The sequence below is a fragment of the Coffea eugenioides genome, chromosome 9 (genome assembly GCF_003713205.1).
Source record: "Coffea eugenioides isolate CCC68of chromosome 9, Ceug_1.0, whole genome shotgun sequence".
NCBI lineage: Eukaryota > Viridiplantae > Streptophyta > Magnoliopsida > Gentianales > Rubiaceae > Coffea > Coffea eugenioides.
Genome location: NC_040043.1, coordinates 16,440,212 through 16,460,769, shown reverse-complemented (window position 1 = coordinate 16,460,769; position 20,558 = coordinate 16,440,212). Strand labels below are relative to the sequence as shown.

The 20,558-nt window shown below is 34.9% G+C and overlaps 1 pseudogene; it reads right to left on the bottom strand.

The window, feature by feature from the left end:
• LOC113782324 overlaps nt 1-19,643 on the bottom strand; it is a 56,418-nt pseudogene extending 36,775 nt beyond the window's left edge.
• Between the last annotated feature and the right edge of the window lie 915 nt (nt 19,644-20,558).

The following is a 20,558-nucleotide window of genomic DNA, read 5'->3' as shown; positions in this document are numbered from 1 at the left end:
AGTTGGGCAACTTTGGGTAAAGGACGAAGTTCCTAATTTGTTTACTCCTGACTGGAATCCCTGATTTGAACTTGTGACATTTCTGAATACGTAGCGCTTAGTGACAACTAACGTCTCCAATCATTACCTGCGTGAGCGTTGGATGACAGCCAATGACTCCACTCTTGAATACCTGAATATTTGGGGTTTTAAACCAAATCATGAATACTTGAATATCTAGGGTTATAAGCCCAACCCAAGGTTAGTTGGTCGAATCGAGCCGGCAAGGGTTTGGTCAAGGAGATCGACGAACCTTGGGTACTTCTTTGACGTTTGGGCCCAATAGGGGGATGATCGATGGACGGAAATTGACGTTTAGTGGTGATCTACGGACATTATAATTTCATGGTTGACGGAAGGTCAACGAACCCTGGACAAGCTGTTGTGGAACCTACTCTTGAGAGCAACGTATATCTTTTGCCATGAACGTGTTCTTTACTGTATACCATTGCATGATCTATCTGGTTACCTGTTTTATTATGCATTATGTCCTGCTCTATTTGGGTTTGACTTAATAGTATCATGCCTGCTATTTTACCTGCCTGTTTACTTGGAGTCTCAGTGGGTTTCTAACTCATTGCTTGTAGTTTATTTTCCTTAGCAGGCATTAGCAACAGGGAAGCGGGAAAAATAGACGGTTTGAGAGTTGACGTCTAGCTTTAAGTAACTTACCATGCTAGTTGTACTTGGTGATTTGATTAAATGACTTAGAGTTTATTCGTTTGATTGTATGTATATAAGTAGGGATAATTTGGAACATTGGATGGTCTATAATGTTAACCATGAAGTTTTGATGCTCATTTTGCTGTTAATACTATTGGTGTTTGGAAATTGTTATTATTTTATGAGATTCGTGAGTGAGTCCTGGTGAGAGTTGGGCAGACGGTCCGCCAAACCCTTGGGTATGCCCTAGGGGAAGGTGGGGCTATCACAAGTGGTATCCGAGTCGCTTCGCGTTGTCTCTGCGCGGGGTGAGTTTGGGGCCAAGTGGTGTTATGATCCCGATTATATGAATTAGTGCAAAGGACTAGGTGCTTTTCTTGCGTATAACTTATGAATCATGACTGTTATAGACGTAAAACCTTTATCATGATATTTGGAGAAGATAAATATGTACGTCAGGGAGGAATCTCTAATATGGGTGATTTACTCTTGGGACCGGCCGGCTCGAGTTGTGCATTATCTTATTTTGGATTCTTGTACCCGAGTACCAAAAAGTGGAGATCACTAGAATATGGGTCGGTATCTCAATTACACTTGAGATAAGTTTTGATGGCAAAGGTCAAGGTGTGGAAGATTCTAACATTTGACTTAGGAATTGAACTGATCGAGAGGATTGGATCTAGAGTGCTATCATGGACTAATCTAGTAATAGTCTGGTTATGGTTTCTATAGATGATGGTCGTGACGACCCCACTTCCCCCTAAGGCGAACCAAAGGGTTGGCGGGCCGTCTGCCCAGCTCTCGCCAGGACTCACGCAAGCATTCTAGCTTACAATCCTCCGGGGATTAACCTAAACTACTACAAAAAAAAAAATAATTCTTCCGAAATAAATCAATTTCTATCACCTCATTAGCTTCAAAGATAACGGCATACAACTTAGCCCGACGGCTCTTAACCACTTCACACGTTACTCGGCATACTTACTAATAAAAACATACAAACTATCACACGCTTCACTCGCAAAGGTTTAGGACATACCATACTAATAAAAACATACAAACCGAATATTAGAATTTCGGATTACACTTTTCCAGCTTCAAGTGGTAACCAAAATAAAAGATACAGAACTTAACGTAGAATTCATTACAAACCGAAATCTAAATTCAAGCTATTCAAATACATTCATAGGAAATATAAGCAGCTCAAATTCTTTCAACTTCCAGACCTGTAAGGAAAACAAATAAACGTAGGGTGAGCTAAAGCTCAGTGGTGCCCCAAAACATGCAGTCACGCAAGTCAAACAGCGAGTAATAACTTAAACAAATTTAACAATTAGGAAAGCGTATAACAGCACAAGGTAGGATACAGGGGCTCTCAGGAGCCATTTTCCTCGCTTGATCACCATTCATCGTAGTTGACCCTCCGTCAACTCTCACTACTTATAGTCCATGTAGATCCACTCATTTTAATCCTAACCCGTCACCATTCATACCTCCGCTTCGGGCCCGAACTTCGTCTACCGACGCAGTATACTCGAGATATACCCGTAATAGAATTAGTCGAGAGATTCACGAATCGACGTTTTTGTAGTTGATTCAAGTGTCGAGGGATTCACCCAACGACGTAACTACTTTTAGATTCAAGGATTATTGTAGTTGATTCAAGTGCCGAGGGATTCACCCAACGACGTAACTACTTTTAGATTCAAGGATTATTGTAGTTGATTCAAGTGCCGAGGGATTCACCCAACGACGTAACTACTTTTAGATTAAGGATTCACGAGAAAAATGATTCACACAAGTCACCACTCGAACGGCTAGTGCGATAAAGTACACACTGCTCACTTCGATGGATCAAAACTCGTTTTGCAATTTATCACATATCAAGTCAAGAAAGCACTTAATTCAGGTAGGAAAAGAACAGGCAGGGACACTCACCAAGAGTGGAGTTCAGATATCAAGTTGAGAATCGAATTCCGCGTCCTCGCAAAATCCTAGAAACCAAATTTTGAAACTATGAGTTTTTACTCAGTTTTTAAGCTTATAGATATTGAGGTATATCTACTATATTACTAGTTCACTTTCCCTTAGAAAAATCAAGAATTCCCATAGGTTGAATCTTGACGAAAGTAGAAGAATTGTTTCCTTTAGTTTTCCTTGGAATACTTTTCTTATAAAAGGTAACTAGTATTATTTTCTTGAAATAAGTCGACAAATCTCTTAATATCCACGTTAGGAAGTTACTTTGAACATTTCTTTAAAGTTACGGCTTTTGCAAAAATTATCCTTAAAAACTATTTTTCCTGAAATAGGGTTTCTTGCCGAGCAAGTTTCCCAAGTTTTCACTAAAATTAGTGAAACTCGTATCTTGGAATTTTTCCTATAGTTAACTATCCAGGTGCAAAGCTTAAAGAAAGAAAAGAATTAAAATAAGACTTAGAGTTTCCAAAAGCTATATAACTTATTTACTATAGCTATCAAGGCTAGTTTGAACTAAAGGAAATTATCGAGTTGGAAAGTTTTAGGCAAAACACCAGATATGGAGTTTTATAGTATAATGCTAGCTGGAAATATTTTTGATTAGTTTTGATCACAGCTACTCGAGTTCGCAAGGTCGATACAACTTCCACAGCTCCGATTCCATTTCGAAGTCATAATATAGATCAAAGTATGGCAAAAATCACATAGCAAATTACTAGAGCTTCGTCAATCATTAGCCCTAGCTTTCAACAATTGCATTACTGAATAAAATAAAATGATCAACCAAGGCTTCATCAATCATTAGCACTTGGTTTCAGCAAACCCATCATAAGCAAGTAAAAATAAAAGTAAAGCCCCAAGACATTCCAGCAATTAACTTCCATCATTCAGTAATACTTTATAAATTCATTCCAATGGCCAAGGGCTTCATCAATCATTAGCCCTGGACAACATCAATCACTACCAACCACAATTTAGCCAAGAATTTAAACCACAAGTAAGCTAAAATCTCAGTCCAAATCCAACTTTAGTTTCACAAGGAAATCAGACATTCATACCAGGCAGTCTACTTTGAGGAGTCACGAATAGCAGTATACATGGCGGAAAAATATAAAATTTCTACAGAACAAAGGCCCATGAGTCTATTTTCATATGCCACTGACGGCACCTCAATCGGATTTTCCTACACCAAGATATATGCATTTTGCCTAGACTGGTCAGAAGTTCCGAAAATCTGGAAGCTCTTGATCACATGTGGAAAAGCTCCTTTTTCTCTTTTTAAAACCACAAGGCTTTTAGTCTAACCATCCATATGACTCTAGTAGAATTTTAGCACCACATTTTCTAGACAATTTCAACCATTATAAATTCAAAGAAAGTTTCACAATCAAGCTGGAATTTTTAACTCAAACTTTGGCGATCACAAGGAAAATTTCCAGCAATAACAATGGTTCTAAAACAGAATTTTCTTTGGTTAAAACAGAATTTTTGGTACTCTATTAGGACATGTAAACACGTAGCTAGCTAGTAAAGGTTTCCAAATCAAATCCAGGTTCAAGCTACAATTATACTCATCTAACACAAATCCAGAAATTATATCAGCTAGTCTCGGATGATCATTCATGAATCAGTTTTTCTGTTTTCATTTTATTCTCTTGGTTAGCCGAGCTACTAGACCTCATGCGAACTTCAATTAACATGTTGTTAACTAGTTAATTGCATATATTCACTCTAATCATCATCTTATGACAGATTGCAAATAACAATTCAGATTCAAGGTCTCGAAAGTTTTCAGCTCATAAGAATTCCAATTCACAAAACCAGAATTTTTCCAAGTTCCTAGTTTCATTGTCCAATCGTGTAACTCAACATGCAGGCTCTTAAACATTATCTCTTCACTTGGATAGTTAGGATTATAACCACAGCTTGACATAATTAAGTAATTTAAGCAAATCATTTCTTAATTATTCTCGGCAGAATCATTTTCCTTAAAACAGAATTTTCCTAAGTTCCTTAATTCATCAATCATCTTCATAGAATTAACATGCAGAGTCCTAAGCATCTTAATCATTAAGTTTCACTCAGCTAACTACACTTGAGTGCTCAGGTTATCACATGAAAACAGAATTACAGCTACCTTTCCAAATCATTTCCTCGGCAGAAACATTTACATCAAAACAGATTTCTCATTCATTCTTCAACTTCATCATCCGGATACATAGGTTGACATGCATGGTCTTAATCATAATAATCATCCAAGATTCAGTTAGTTAATCACCATTGCATGCTCAAATCACTTCCGGAAAACACATTAAAGTTGCATTTCCATCTCAGCTACTCGGCAGGGATATTTAACCGAAATAGAAATTTTTCTAATAGCTTGAATTCATCATCCGATGGTACCACAGTACATGCATGCTTCAAGATAGCTCAAACTACCTCTGATTAGTCCTAAAATGATCCAGAAATTTTACCTCACAGCAAGCTAATCTTTCACACGAAAATCTGGAAAATTTTTCTTCCTCTCAGCTCTCACGCACGCGGCAGTGATTGAGGTTGTGGTTTTCGGTGGAGCTGGTGGTGACACAGTCGTGAAATTGGGTGAAATGGAGGTGCAGAATGGGTGGATCTTGCTCACGGTTTCTCTCTGCCTTCACTCTAGCTTCAATGTTTGCGGACAGAACCAGAAATGGAACCGCACTCTCAGCTTCCCTCCTCACTCTCGGTCGATGATAACAATGTAATGGGGAAGTGTTATCTGATGTAGGGAGTGTGCAGAGGTTATGGAATGGAATTGTGAAGTGGTGCTGCGGTTTTGAGGATGGTTGAGTGTCGGCAGAGATGGTGTGCTGCAGTGGTGAAGCTGCGGTTGGCCGAATGGAGCGGCTTGTGATCATGGTGTCCGGGGAGTTGTTTGGCTGCCTGGAATGGTTGTGGACTGGGGGTGAGTTGGTGCAGAGAGGAAATGGGAATGGAATGCGGCAGAAATGGAAGTGTTGGCTCTTTGGTGATTGGCCGAATAGGGTGGTGGTTGATAATGTTGTCCGTAAAACTGTTTTGAATTGCATGGTAATTTGTGGGGTAGTGGAGGGTAGTTTAGTCTTTACACAAACCTTCTAACGAACACTTAAGTCCTTGGTTCTAATTTGATCCCAAAAATTAATCCCAAGTATGATTTGATCGCCTAATTATACGCTAATCTTGCAAGGCTTTGATTATCGAAATCCTTACGTCCTAAGTTTACTTAGGGTACTTATGTCGTTTTTGTCTAAGATTTATCGATTTAGTATAATAAAGTCAAGTGAAATAATAATTTAATACAAGTGTGTCAGTTTGCACATAAAAAGTTATTTTTACGCACTTATTGTGAAAACAAAGAAGGATAAGACTATAATTATCGAAATTTTCACGCCTTAAGTATGTTTAGTATATTAGTATCATATTTATCTAAAATTCATTGGTTTTCATCTTAACGCGGAAATTCCTATTAACATTTAACATTATTAACGATTAAAACTAGTTATCGGAAATCAAAGAATTTATTTTAAAGCAATAGAATTAATCCAACTCAAGAAATATTCATTTAGTATGGCAAACCGAATAATTCAATATTGGCACAATTATATTATTTATTACATAGAAATTATCTTTATACTTTTATTGCAAAACAATTAATTACAATACTAGAATTCAATGAAATTAATTATTAGATCAATGAAATAGTTTACCATAGAAATAAGGTAACAAAACTAAGAAGTTTAGTAGTTTAGCACAATTCTTTTATTTTGCACCTAACGTTTATTTCTACGTACTCATTTAAAAACAATTGGACTTAGTGCTAAAATTTATTAAAGAATTAAAATGTAAATAAAATATGCACTGATATTTATATGTCTATTTTCAGGGTTCTCACAATGGTTAGATTGTAGTGTATGTGGAGAAATTAGCACTGAAGACCTGTTTCCCTTCTCCTATGAATGTGAGGACTTGATAAGTGTTTACTTGATTTTGAGGCGGTTTAACTGCAACTATATAGGTATTTCTACCCCTCTTGTGATATTAGATACCTGTAGTTTGATTCTTGATGAACTACTTTTGCCTATACTTCCATGATACCTATCAATTTACGTCAAAGTATGGACTTGACTTTGATTATTATCGTCCGATTTTGAGAGTTTTGGAAGTATGTATAGAGATCTTGAGAAAAAGGATTTGGGTTCTATATCTATATATAAAAGCTTGAGATAGGATGTGGAACTTTTGATGTACGAAGGATGCTTTAGGGTTTCGTTATAAATATAAGTGATAATGGTACTCCTTGTGTTAAGACCCCGAAATAGGAATAAGTGGCATAGTATCTTGAGGTAATGCCTTACCTGTGTTCCACTTCCTCGTTTATTTCATTTGAGAATAGTTAAGTTTAACCTTTCGTGGTTGGATTGGGAGTGAATGAAGTTAAAAGTTATATAGCTAGAGTTTCCAATTGTAATTAGTTACATATTTCGATCCTTTGATTTGCCTGACAGGTTATTATTTGAGTTTAAGTGAATGGTGAGATGACAACTCTGGCTGATATGCATAAGAAAATAGAGATATTTCGAAAGAAAGTAGAGTTCCAAAAGAGATTAGTTGAGTACTGGGAAGGATGATCGAAACAAGAATATTGGGAGAAAATTGAGCTACTGCACAAGAACATAGAATTGAAAAAAGAAATATGAAGGAATCCCGAAATAAGTTTGAATTGGTGCATTTGCCTACTCAAGTAGTCTCTCAAGACATTTCTTGTAATCAAGTAAAAAGGGGTGAAAGAAGCTTCCGTGATACTAAAGGAAAATGTAAAGAGATTAGTGAAAATGAACTTGCTATGAAGGATAAAGAGAAGAAGAAAATGAAGAATGGACACTTCGAGAAGAGATGTGTAGCTGCTAAGTGTGAAACTTGTGACAAAATTCACACTAGATCATGTTATTTGAAAACTGGTGCATGTTTTAGATGCAGCCAACTTGGACATTAAGTGAGGAATTGCCCAAATAAATGAGTTTCGTGATGGTGAAACTGCTGTAATAGTCGAAGTTAGCAAGTAGTGATGTTTTACCTGAAATAGTTGTATTTATTGGACTATATATTATACAAACTTTATGTAGTAAATTGTATCACTGTTAGAAACAGAGAGCTTGTTCCCTGATGTTTTTGATAGTACTATTAAATGTTTGTGGTTGAGCGGCGTTGAATCCCCATGCATGAATCAATTATCATAATTTAGTCTTGGATTTAAGTGAGAATTCTTCATTTGTGGTTCGAAAGGAAGAAATTTTGATTAGAGAGGATGATTCGGGTCTAGTGGTACAATTGTAAAGATGAGAGGGTCCTTACATTGTCGATGATTTGTCAATATACAGTGTATGAGTTTAAGAGCTAATGAGAGTAGTAACCAAGTTGCGTAGTAATGGTTTCTTCTTATCAACGAGTCCTATGTTCATATCATCTTATACCTTTTGATACCTTAATTGATCTTTCTTAGCGTGCTAATTTAACTATTACATTATTAAGATTTTCTTCTAGACAAGTTCGTGATAGTGGTATGAGTAAGGGGAAGCTCTTGAGAAGTAGAGAAAATGTGGGAATTTCAAGGACGAAATTCTTTTAAAGGGGAGAGAGTGTGAGAACCCGAAAAAAAAATTATTTTATATTTTATATTTTATTTTATTTCTTTGAATGCATTTTCTTTACTTTAAATTATTGCCTTAATTTCCTAGATATTTTTATAAGTGAGTCAAGTTTTTAAATTATTTTCCTTATATAAGTTAGTACAGGTTAAGTTCGTAATGCATTATGGAAGTGAGACCCAATAGTAAGCTGCATGTGATAATTTTTTGAAGATTAGAAGGAGTTTGGTGCAAACGGAAATTATTTTATAAGGTGTTAAGCGATAATTAGAGGTTGGCTAGATATTTTAGTCTTTGGAAGACAAAGCGATGAGGATTAACCATAGCAAACCACTTGTCACAAAAGTCATGGTCCTTTGACTTTAACTAAGACTTCCTTAACCCTTTAATTAACAAAAAATTGGCCAAAAATCCTATCACCTTTCATCCTTCTTTAGCTGAAATTTTTGAGTGAGGAAAAGAGAGAAAAACTTCAACTTCCAACTTCCAATCTTGCTTGAATCTTGAGTTTTAACCATTAATCTTACAAACTACTCCATAAAAGGTGACATCTAAGGAAGATTAAGGGTTTTAGTGGAGTGATTTGGGAGAAAGAAGCACTTGATTTCCATTTCTTCTTAGGGTATTAAGGTAACTATATCAAGAAATCATCTTCTCTTTTATTACTTACATATGAGTAGATTTAGGGCTTGATTTTGATAGTTTTCATGGAAAATTTCATGGGTTAAGTGGTGGTTGAAAAATTTCTGCTTTGAGTAATAAATTTTAGCCTTGATGTGATGAGTTGAGTTTAGCTATGATCTAGTAGATTTTCCATGTGAATTTTCTAACTTTTATATGTTATTTTGGCTTGATTATAGAAAATTTCAGCTTGTAGAGGAAAATTTCAGCCTAGGGTTTCCATTTTCTAGCTTTATTACGGTAGTTCTTGAGCTAGATAATTGGTTATTTTAGGTGGCTTTGTGGCCTTAAACAAGTGTACTTTATAACCTATAAATTGTGGTTGTGATTGTCGTTGGATTGAGATGAAAATTGGTGTTGAGTTTGGATGGAAAAGTTTAGAAAATAAGGGGAAGTGTTGCTGAAAAATTTTTCCCGCAGGAGACTCTGAGCAGTTTTGGGAAATCTACTATATCTTGGTGTAGAAAAATCCAAATTGAATTTAGTTTATTGAGTTTGAAACTAGATTCAGAGTGCATTCTACCATAAAAATTTCAGAATTTTTCTCAATTCCTATGAATATCTATGATTTTTCAAATTTGACTAAATTTTCACACGTGCTCTGTTTTTCTACCTGATGAAGCAGCAACTTGAGACTGGAATTTGACTGATTTATAGACAGAATCTTACAAATGTGTATTCTGAAAAATTGTAGTCCTTTGAGTCTATTTTCGAATGGTATAAAGTTTATAAATTTTGGACTTAACAAACTTGCGATACGATTTTTCAAATAGTGTCGCGCAAAACTGGAGAAAATTCTGTTTTCTAAAGTTGTTCTTGCTTTCATTTCCAACTTTAAGTTGGAGTTGTTAAACCATTTTGAACTTGGTTTTATGATTGAAATTGAGGTTTTCTCACAGCTTTATGCCTTTGAGTTGAATAGTGATTGCTGATTGTTCGAATCCGAGTTTTCCTACTAGCCCTTAGTTATTATTCGAATAGCACGTAGCATGAAATCCTTATTTGATGGTGCTAAAGGTTTAGTATAGGATGGTAGGACTTATGAAGAAGAATTTTAGCTATAACTTGGTACTTGGATGGTGAATTTGTGACTTTTAGACCACTATGCCTTGTTAACCCCTAGATCACTATTTATACGTGAGTTTTCACTTAAAACTAGGGTGTTTTAAAGAACGAGTGACTTTTCTTCCTGAGTCACTTGTTGAACGTTTTGACAAGAGTAAACATTATTATATCACATTACTATATCCTTGCCTCATTTGAAACCTTATTTTGTCCCGTTTTTAAATTTGTATTTTTGACTTTAGCATCAAAAGTTTTCCCTTATGGTTTGAGTACGGATAGGTGATACTTTTGACTAAAAGCTTGCACTTGGGGGTTCAACTACTTTGTTCAAGTGTTTTAAAATCGTGAACTTCTTTAGTTCACTTACCTTATATATTTGATCACAGGTTTCGAAAGCGAACCCGCAGATCCTTTCACCGAGGAAAATTAATTTTTCTAAATGCGGTGAGTGTTCCAATTGCATGTTGCATGCTCATTGTTGCTAGAAATTTGCTAGACACTTGATTTGACATTTCATAGGCGAGTGTGTACTTTATCGCACTTGACCTAACTTGACTAAACGTTAGATATCTCATTCATGCATGTACAAGTAACTTGATTTGCATGTGACCTGTATATTGACTTGAAATACTTGAAATGCTTGAAATGTGACTTGCTGGACATTACTTGTGACTTGGTCATGGCTAGGCGGGTGTGTCCTTATTCGCACTCGACCTCCATGAACTTGAAATAATTGATCCTGTGTGCGGACTTGCATGTTTATGTGCAAGGTTGTAGACCGGCCTCTTGCAGCGGTTGAATAGTAGACAGGCTGCATTTCTCTTGCGATGGTTGAATAGTAGACTGACTGCATTCCTTTGAATTAGGCCTTGGACCCTTATCCGAGACGTCGGGTAAGTGAAAACTTGGGTTACTCATGCGTATGCGTGAATATGGGTCAGTAACAGCTGAACTGAGCCATCGTTGGACCTCTTGCTTGAGACCAGCCTCAGAGCGGTCGGATGAGTTGGGCAATCTTGGGTAAAGGACGAAGTTCCTACCCTATTTACTCCTGACTGGAATTCCTGATTTGAACTTGTGACAACTAACGTCTCCAATTGTTACCTGCGTGAGCATTGGATGACAGCCAACGACTCCACTCTTGAATACCTGAATACTTGGGGCTTTAAGTCAGATCATGAATACTTGAATATCTGGAGCTATAAGCCCAACCCAGGGCTAGTTGGTCGAATCGAGCCGGCAAGGGTTTGGTCGAGGAGATCGACCAACCTTGGGTACTTCTTTGACGTTTGGGCCCAGTAGGGGGATGATCAGTGGACAGAAATTGACGTTTAGTGGTGATCTACGGACATTATAATTTCATGGTTAACAGAGAGTCAACGAACCCTGGATAAGCTGCCGTGGAACTTGCTCTTGAGAGCAATCTATATCCTTTGCCATGAACGTGTTCTTTATTGTATACCATTGCATGATCTATCTGGTTATCTACTTTATTATGCATTATGTCCTGCTTTATTTGGGTTTGCCTTAATGGTATCATGCTTGCTATTTTACCTGCCTGTTTACTTGGAACCTCACTGGGGTTCTAACTCATTGCTTTAGTTTGTTTTTCTTAATAGGCATTGGCAACGGGGAAGCGGGGAAAATAGACAGTTTGAGAGTTGATGTCTAACTTTAAGTAACTTACCATCCTAGTTGTATTTGGTGATTTGATTATATGACTTAGACTTTATTCGTTTGATTGTTTGTGTATAAGTAGGGATAATTTGGAACATTGGATGGTCTATAATGTCTAACCATGAAGTTTTGATACTCATTTTGCAGTTAATACTATTGGAGTTTGGGAATTGTTATTATTTTATGAGAGTCGTGAGTGAGTCCTGGCGAGAGTTGGGCAGGCGGTCTGCCAAACCCTTGGGTACGTCCTAAGGGAAGGTGGGACTGTCACAGAATTCCTTCATTGAAAACAAAAGTATCTCGATATGAGGTATGGAAAGGGAGAAAATCAAACCTATGCTATCTTAGAGTTTAGGGTTCCATTGTTTACTATAAGATACAAGATAATAAAAGGACAAAGTTGGGACCTAGGGCACTTAAAATTGTATTTATAGGCTATGCAAAAAAATTCCTAGGCCTATATGCTTGACCTTGATTCTAGTGTCATTGTTGAATCAAGGGACTTGCAATTCTTTGAAAATAAGTTTCTTAAAGATTCAGCATCTATTGTGGATCCTACTTTTAGTTCAAAAGCACTCCAAGTTATTGGATCTTCTTTAAATAATAAGAGAAAGGAAAGTGATGCCTGTATTGTTGGATATTTTAATAAAAAATATCACATGTTTTTTTTTTTAATTCAAACACAATAAATTACAAATTGTTCAATGAATTTTCAGCTACAAATAAAAGTGTAACTTATGTCTTTAAAATGAGATTTAGGTCTTGAATTGTGTAACCTATATAATGATTAGGTTTATGAATTCATTTAGTGAATTTTTTACTGTTATACAATGAACCTAAACTTTTCAATTTGTAGTTGAAATATGAGGTGTTAATTCCGCTTAATGTTGGTTTTTTAATACTCCTAATTTCTTTGCCTATAAATAGGGGCATCTATCAACCAATACTTAGTCATCTCTAGACTATCTTCTACTTTAGCTACAAATAAAAGTGTAACTTATGTCTTTAAAATGAAATTTATGTCTTGAACTGTGTAACCTATGTAATGATTAGGTTTATAAATTCATTTAGTGAATTTTTTACCATTATACAATGAACCTAGACTTTTTAATTTATAATTGAAATATGAGGTGTTAATTCCTGTTAATGTTGGTATTTTAATACTCCTAATTTTTTAGCCTATAAATAGAGGCATCTATCAATCAAACCTGAAACATACTTAGCCATCTCTAGACTATCTTCTACTTTTCTTCCTCTTACTATAATTGGATTTTATAGAGCAAAGAACAGTATCGTGTAAGGTTTCTGTCTTACTGCAATAGTGTAGATTAGAGTAAACTACAGTGAGATAGGCTGGGCTGTTGTATTCTGGAGGCGACGTATTGAGACTTACTACACTGAAGGATACTCCGTAGGGGCACGAATTATCTAAAAGAGAGTGATTTAATCCGTGCCTCAACCCACTCAAAATTAACTTTTTATGGTATAAATTATTTGCATTTTTAATGCACTATTGTAGTATGAATTTTTTTTTAAATTTCTTTGTTAAATTTTATTAGAGAAATTATTGTTATTTATATGATTATTTTGGCCAAGAACCAACAAGTTTAAGATGATTTCATGCTCCTATTAAAATGCTATACTTATAAGCATTGAATTAGTTATCAACTGATCAAATAAATTTAGATGTATCTTGTTTGAATGTGATGAGAGTTGATAAAATAAATTAAGTAATTGGTTGATAAAATCCATCAATTTACCAACCACAATGCATTTTGTTAGATGCTAAAATTGCATGAAATTGAAAGTGAGGAAAAACATTTCTTGTGTTCAATGACATGTATTGGCATACTTAGTAAAGTCACAAGATTTGTACTTGACTATTTTCTTTGTGTTGAGCGTTTGATTGAATATGTGTTTCTTTGCACCTAGACAAGTGGCTTTCTTCATGTTTATAGAATATTTCTGTAACTTGGTGCTTTAATGAATGGTAACAGATTAGCTACTGGAGTCATTCTAAATAGTTTTGATATTTATGATGGCATCAAAGTTGTTTAGTATTGAAGTTATGCATTTTGGTAGTGATCAAAAATATAAAAATTGCCTCAGTAATAATTATCATCACAATACAGTATAACAGAAAAGTGCATCATGTTATATAAAAGTATGATAAATAGTGGGGGCCTATAATCTCTAAGGCTAACATCGAATTTGATTTACATGATAGTATGCATTACTACACCTCCGTCTTGGAAGGTGAAGGATTTTAATGTAGTTTAAAATTTGCTACCATTTTGATATCTCATGTGCAACTCTTGATAAATGTGTTTTTGAAATAAAACACAATGATAGTAGAAGTGGTGAAAAAATAGGGTGATATCATTTTATTTGCTCAATTTATGAGTATAACATTATTATTGTTTTTGGATTTATTTTAACTCTTATTTTGAGTTATGCAGATTAGCACTCACTGAAAAGTATGACCTAATGTGAAGGTACATGAAATATTTTTTGGTATTTTTGCAAAAGCAAAAATAACCATGGAGTTTTTTGAGAATGGCTTCTAGTGTGCTATTATACTACTGGCCATTGAGAAAAAAATGAATATGAGAAGATATACATCTATACTAGGGCTGCAAACGAGTCGAGTCGAGTCGAGTTTTGGCCTAATCGAGCCGAACCTCGACATAATTTCATTGAACTCGAGCTCGACGAGCTCACAATTTCAAGCTCGAGCTCGATCTCGAAAAAAATAAAAATAATTATTTTTATTTTTTTAAAAATAAATAAAATAAATATTTTTTTAATAAATAATAAAATATTAAGGATATATATGTAATTTTACTATTAAAATTTAAAAAATATAAAATATATATATACTTAAAATAAAAAATATATATATATATATACTCGAGCTCGCGAGCTAACGAGATTAATATTTTGAGCTCGATCAATATCGAGTTCGAGTCGAGCTTGACTCGAGTGGCTCGCGAGCGGCTCGATTCGTTTGCAACCCTAATCTATACTATTTGCAAATATAAATTGATGAGAAATTTTCTCATTGAAAATTGGTTCTATGTATTTGGACCACTAAGAGATTATTTGAAAAAATTTGAGAATATCATATCTTTGCTATTTTATTTGTGTTGAATAAATAAATCTCAAACTTGAGTCAAGGATATGATACACATTGAGGGGGATAAGACAAAAGTCCAATATATGTTAAAAATCATCTATGAGGATACAACCACCTAGGGACTAGAGATCCTAAAGCCGGAGACAAATGAATTATAGAGTGATTTGATTGATTAATGTGCACTATTTTAATTATAGTGTCTATCCCTATGATGGAAGTGCATTTGTGATCCTATGACGATAAGTGAGGTTGGAATTTTTAATCCCTGAATGAGCTTTATAGCCCTTATGGGTGGATGTCTAAGTCATAGGAATATCCTTGGGTTGGTTCTCTAGAGCACTCATGAAAACCAGGATAAAGTATAAGGCCATAAATGTGCTGGCTTATGAAACCTTTTTTAGAACATTGAAAGGTTCATGTGTGTGATATGATTCCATGTGCCCTCAAGTAGTCATCTTTTAACGGCTAAACCCACTTTGACTCTAGTAAAGGAATTGTTGAGCACTAAGTGAAGGTTTAAAGGCATTATCATTTTCATTATGCATGAATGTTTAATTTTTGCCCTATTAAGTGTTGAGTATTGAGTACTATATATTTTTTATTAAAATAAGTGGGGGATTATTGGATATTTTAATAAAAAATATCACATGTTTTTTTTGAATTCAAACACAATAAATTACAAATTGTTCAATGAATTTTCAGCTACAAATAAAAGTGTAACTTATGTCTTTAAAATGAGATTTATGTCTTGAATTGTGTAACCTATGTAATGATTAGGTTTATGAATTTATTTAGTGAATTTTTTATCGTTATAGAATGAATCTAGACTTTTCAATTTGTAGCTAAAATATGAGGTGTTAATTCCTCTTAATGTTGATATTTTAATACTCCTAATTTTTTAGCTTATAAATAGAGGTATATGTCAACCAAACTTGAGACATACTTAGCCATCTCTAGACTATCTTTTACTTTTCTTTCTTTCACTATAATTGGATTTTATAGGCAAAGAACAGTGTTATGTGAGATTTCTGTCTTACTCCAATAGTGTAGATTGGAGTAGACTACAGTGAGATAGACAAGGCTGTTGTATCTTGGAAGCGACGTGTTAAGACCTTCTGCAATAAAGAACAGTGTTGTATCCTGTAGACTACAGTAGACTTACAGCAAAAAACAGTGTTGTGTGAGACTTCTGTCTTACTCCAATAGTGTAGATTAGATTAGATTACAGTAAGATAGGCTAGGTTGTTGTATCCTGGAGGTGACGTACTAAAACCTACTGTACCGAGTATTAAAGAGAGCGACCTAGTCCGCGCCTCAACCCACGCCAAATTAACTTTTTATGGTACAAATTATCTACATTTTTTAATGCAATATTGAGGTATAAAATTTTTGTTAATTTCTTTGTTAAATTTTATTAGAGAAATTATTGTTATTTATATGATTATTTTGGCCAAGAACCAACACGTATTGAATTTAAGAGAAGCCAAAAACCAAGGAAAAATCATCTACCTTTGAATTTCATTTCTTCACAAACTATTGTCTTCTTATTTGAACGTAATAGGGAATCTCTACAAAATAAAATATTGTTAGTTCTTGATCCTTTATTTTGATGATAACAAACCAATGCGATGATTCTTACTAATATCTTTTCAAGTGCCTTGATAGAAAACAAGCTTACAAATCAAATCAATCAAGATTGAATGTAGTCAAGTGCACAAAAAGTTGATTTAAAGGATCGGATGCATCTTTCAGATGCTGTTTGCTTCTTTGGTCGTTTGACAAACAATGACAACACTTTTCAAAAGAATGCTTTGGACGTTGGATAGAAGACAACTGCACACTCAGACGTCCGCTATTATCAGATGAATCGATCGGATGAAAAACTGTCGCTTCGGCCGTTCGAAAAATTCAAGTTAAAGTTGGGAACATTCTGTTTGCTATCGAAAGCAGAGAATCGGACTCTAATAAAATACTTCAACCATCCAACAGAAGCTAAGAAAAGTTTTCTCATCAGGCTATCAGACGCTCGTTTCGGACACTTTACTAGCTTCGGACATCTAAACCCTATAACGGCTAGTTTCTCCTGCATTTAATATATGACCGTTGGAAGTGGTATGGAAGCAAATTTTTGAACTCTATAAATACTACAGTAGCTGGAGGGGTTCAAGACTTTGGCCTACACTTTATACAAGCTTTCTAGATCAAATTCATAGCAAGAATTGGTATCTACTTCATATACTTGTAGCATAGTGTGAGGTAATTGTTGTAGCTTTTCAATTATGAGTGAGTTCTCAAATGAGTAGCTTAGTGATTGTTTACAAAACTTGTAATAGAACCTTTTGGCATGACCAAGGAGTGCTTGGGGCAAGTAAAAGGTGATCCCTCCTTGTACAATCTTGGTGTAACTCCATCAAATTGAAGAAGCATTATGTTGAAGAATTGGATTTCAAATTGGGTGCAATTTGGTTGTCCATTCGGTTTGCTTATTCTTTCTTAATTTTCTTTACTTTACTTGAGCTTATATTATTATTTCTTACTTACTCCTTATTGTTTTTCATTCATACAAATGGTTGATCATCTTGAAAAACTTGGCAAATTTAAATTGTGCCTTATTTGTTATAAACCAAGTTAAGTTTTTTTTTAATCTATCTAATTCACCCCTTCTCTTTGGTTGTTTCGGGCCTTTACAAATACCAATATTATTAAATGTAGAAGATGATCCAAAGACATTTAGTGAGGCTATGTTATCAACCGATCCTGAATTTTGGAGAGAAGCAGTAAATGATGAAATGGACTCAATATTATCTAACAATACTTGGGTTCTAGTTGTTTACCTCAAGGTTCAAATCCAATAGGTTTTAAGTGAGTATTTAGAAGAAAATATGCCTCAATGGATCCATACTAACCTTTAAAGCAAGGTTCATAGTTAAAGGGGTTCAAACAAAGAATAGACTATTTTGATACGTATGCCCTAGTTACTAGATTAACTTCCATTACAGTGCTAATGTCTTTAACTTCAATGTACAATTTGTTTGTAAATTAAGTAGATATTAAGATAGTATTTTTGAATAGTGACTTGGATGATGAGGTGTATATGGAATAATTTGAAGGGTTAGTTTTGATTGGAAATGAAAAAAAGTTTGCAAACTAGTTAAGTCATAATATGGTTTGAAGCAAGCACCTAAATAATGGCATGAGAAATTTGAGTTTGTGTTGCTTTTAAGTGGATTTAGGTATAAGAATGCTGGTAAGTGCATTGATTCTACTTTCACTCAAGCGTATAGTGTAATTATTTATCTCTATGTTGATGATATACTAATTGTTAGTAATAGAATGAAAGATATAGAAGATACAAAGGAGTGTCTTTCTTTTAGGTTCAAGATGAAGGACCTTGGAGACGTAGATATTATCTTTGGTATCAAAATTTGGAAACATAGTGGGGGTTATGACTCATGTCAATCTCACTATTATTGACAAGAGATTGAATGAGTTTCAACATGTTAATGTCAAAGAAGTGAGTACTCTATTTTATTCTAGCTTGAAGCTTCATGAGAATTTTGAAAATCTAATTGCTCTACTTGAGTATGCTAGTACAATTGAAAGTTTGATGCATGCAATGTATTGTACAAGACCAAATATCTCATATGCAGTTTGCAGACTTAATAGATATACCAAGAATCCAGGTGTGGGCCAGTGAAAGTCCATCGAGAGGATTTTTGGTTATGTTAAAAGAATCTAAGACTCAAGAACTGTTTTACAATAGATTTCCTGCAAAACTTAAAGGTCACTAGTGTGAGTGACAAGAATTTCACAATCGGGTGGATATTCACATTAGGTGATGGTGCAATCTCATAGAATTTTAAGAAAAAAACAGTGATTGCTCATTCCATCATGGACGGTAAATTTATAGCTTTGGTTGCTATATGTAAAGAGACGAAGTGGCTTAGGGATCACTTGATACCAAGTTGTGGCCATAACTTATGCCTTAGATATCTTTATAATGTGATAGTGAGGTCACTATGTCTAGAGCCTTAAATAAGTTGTACAATGGTAAATTTTGACATATTAGCCTAAAACGTAAGTATGTTAGACAAATGCAAAGATATGGCATCGTGACTGTTGTATGTGTGCAAACATATGACAATTTAGTGCATCCGTTGAATAAGCCTTTGCCAAGGCACTTATACATACAACGTCATTGGGTATGGGGTTAAAACCATTTATCTAAAATCACTAGCAATATGAATCCTATCTTAATTATAGCACTATCACTAGATGAAAAGGTTTAATAGACAGCAGCAAGTTGCTAAATAATTGTAAGCACTTGTGCCTTGTGTACAAAGTTACCCTACTAGTACATAAAATGTTAAGATGAATACATGATTGTGAACACTAGTACTTAGTGTACAAGATACACTATTAGGGCATAAAATGGGAGGTTGAATATGATAGGTTATACATTTAATTAAATGCAATTTGGGATAATTTCAGAAGCCTTAGGGGAGGTTTTTGACAATTTTATGAAACTCTCCTCAATGTTTCAAAATTGCACATACCTCCCTATTACTACAAAAGCACTCTACTATCTCTATATAGGATACTTAATCACTTTTTTTGAAAATATTTCAAAAATTTCAAGAAAAACTAAAAATCGATTTATCCTCTCTCTCACGCTTCTTCTCTTCTATCTTGCTCTCTCTTCCACTTTCCTCTTTGCCCAAATTCTCGTCGCCCATTCCTCTTTGTCTAATATTCCTTCTCCAATTCAGGACCAAATTTTGTCTATCGTCCCTTGCCCGTGTCTATCACCCTTCCTTTCTCTTCCTCAACAACGTGAAGAGAATAGCAGTGGTCTTACAACAACTTTAGCTACATAGCCACGTGTCCAAGTTTGATTACAGGCTTTACGAGTTAGTTATAAGTTTACTAGCTTTATATAGGGAGATTTTGCTATTGTAATGAAATAGAGAATATTGATTGTAATCAATAGATTTGGAATCATCCCTAATATGTTTCCCCTTTCTCAAGTTTCTTTCATTCTTTCTCATCTTCTTTCCTATTTTCCCACTACTCTGTAATTTCATTGGTTTATATTAATATAATTCATTGAGTTGATTATCCCCATTGATCAATTTCATTTCTTAGTCTAGTTGATTGTTTCATTCTCCAATTTCCTTAGTCCAGGTTAGTATCATCACAGTGGTATCAGAGCTAGCTACGAGCCATTAGGATGACTAAAACGCAGGAGGAGATGCTGAGGAAGGACTTAACTGAACTGGGGAGTGCAGTAAGGACTTTTGCAAATAGAAATCATGGGTTAAAGCAGGCTATGAGAATAATGGAGCATAGGTAGGAAAGCATTAAGAAGGCCATTAAGAACTTGTATAAAAAATATGAGAGCATAATGTCCTTAATGGCTCAGATGATGGCCAAACTAAATGACAATGGAAAGAGAGAAGAAGGAAATAGCTTTTGGGGTGACCAGAGGAAGGATCTGGTGAGGGGGAGGACTGAGAAACTGAAAGTTAAGGGAGGAGCAAAATTAACTAAGATAGACTTTCCTATATTTGATGGAGATAATCCTAGAGAGTGGGTTAGGAGGGCAAACAAATATTTCCAGATACAGGGAGTAGCATAGTTGAAATTTGACA